This window comes from Helobdella robusta, assembly GCF_000326865.2.
Source record: "Helobdella robusta unplaced genomic scaffold HELROscaffold_56, whole genome shotgun sequence".
Classification (NCBI taxonomy): Eukaryota; Metazoa; Annelida; class Clitellata; order Rhynchobdellida; family Glossiphoniidae; genus Helobdella; species Helobdella robusta.
In genome coordinates, this window is record NW_008705301.1 from 1 (window position 1) to 1,699 (window position 1,699).

Genomic DNA, 1,699 nt, shown 5'->3' on the forward strand with positions numbered 1-1,699 from the left:
CATTGCTTTATTAATAAATTAGTTATAACCACATGAATTAATCACATTAAGTGTAGTAACAAGAAAAAAACAAATTAAATTATACCAATCTCACCAATACCAAGCCGCACCGCATATCTGTAGAGTGTATGATGCAAAACAAGACAAACGACACAACAAAAAACACACCGAGATAAGTGAGAAGACAAAAGTCCCTTCCTAAACACAATTAAAATAACTAAAAATAATTTAAAATAAGCAGAAAAGAAGCAGAAAAAAAGAAAACAGCGAAACCAATATTAACGCTAACAGAAGAATACTTATCTTAATTTTGTGCCGATCATCTTGAAAACACATCACTGACAAAATGCGCTCAAAAAAACACTCGTGTTAATTTACGGACGATGTTACTCCAAGCCATCAGACCGTAAATGTAGGACATCATGCTCTGAAAATAATTTTTCATTGCTTTATTAAAAAAATTAGTTATAAACACATGAAATAATCACATTAAGTGTAGTAACAAAAAAAAAACAAATTAAATTATACCAATCTCACCAATACCAAGCCGCACCGCATATCTGTAGAGTGTATGATGCAAAACAAGACAAACGACACAACAAAAAACACACCGAGATAAGTGAGAAGACAAAAGTCCCTTCCTACCTATGTAATAAATTACCTTATGCCTTAGCATACCTATGTAATAAATTACCTTATGCATTAGCCTACCTATGTAATAAATTACATTATGCCTTAGCCTACCTATGTACAATTCATTTAGCTAATTTTTATGTAGAAAGAAAAGAAGCAGTAAAACAGAAGAAACAATACTGCCACACAAACAATGTATGTGTGTATGTATGCAAGAGCAGCAGCTTACCACACCACGTCACAAAACCCACCGCTAGAAAAACCACAAAAAATAATTACAGCAGAACAACACAAATAAAATGAATAAACTTTTTTAAAAATAAGCAGAAAAGAAGAAAACAGCGAAAACAATATTAACGCTAACAAAAGAATACTTATCTTAATTTTGTGCCGATCATCATGACAACACATCACTGACAAAATGCGCTCAAAAAAACTCTCGTGTTAATCTTCTGACGATGATACCACTCCAACCCATCAGACCATAAACGTAGGACATCATGCTCTGAAAATAATTTTTTATTGCTTTATTAAAAAAATTGATTATAATCACATAAATAAATCACATTAAGTGTAGTAACAAAAAAAAACAATTTAAATTATACCAATCTCACCAATACCAAGCCGTACCGCATATCTGTAGAGTGTATGATGCAAAACAAGACAAACGACACAACAAAAACACACCGAGAAGAGTGAGAAGACAAAAGTCCCTTCCTACCTATGTAATAAATTACCTTATGCCTTATCCTACCTATATAATAAATTACCTTATTCCTTAGCCTACCTATGTAATAAATTACATTACGCCTTAGCCTACCTATGTAATAAATTATCATATGTCTCAGCCTACCTATGTACAATTCATTTAGCTAATTCTTATGTAGAAAGAAAAGAAGGAGTAAAACAGAAGAAACAATACTGCCACACAAACAATGCATGTGTGTATGTATGCAAGAGCAGCAGCCTACCACACCACGTGACAAAACCCACCGCTAGAAAAATTACAAAAAATAATTACAGCAGAACAAAACACAAATAAAATGAATAAAAACATTAAAAATAG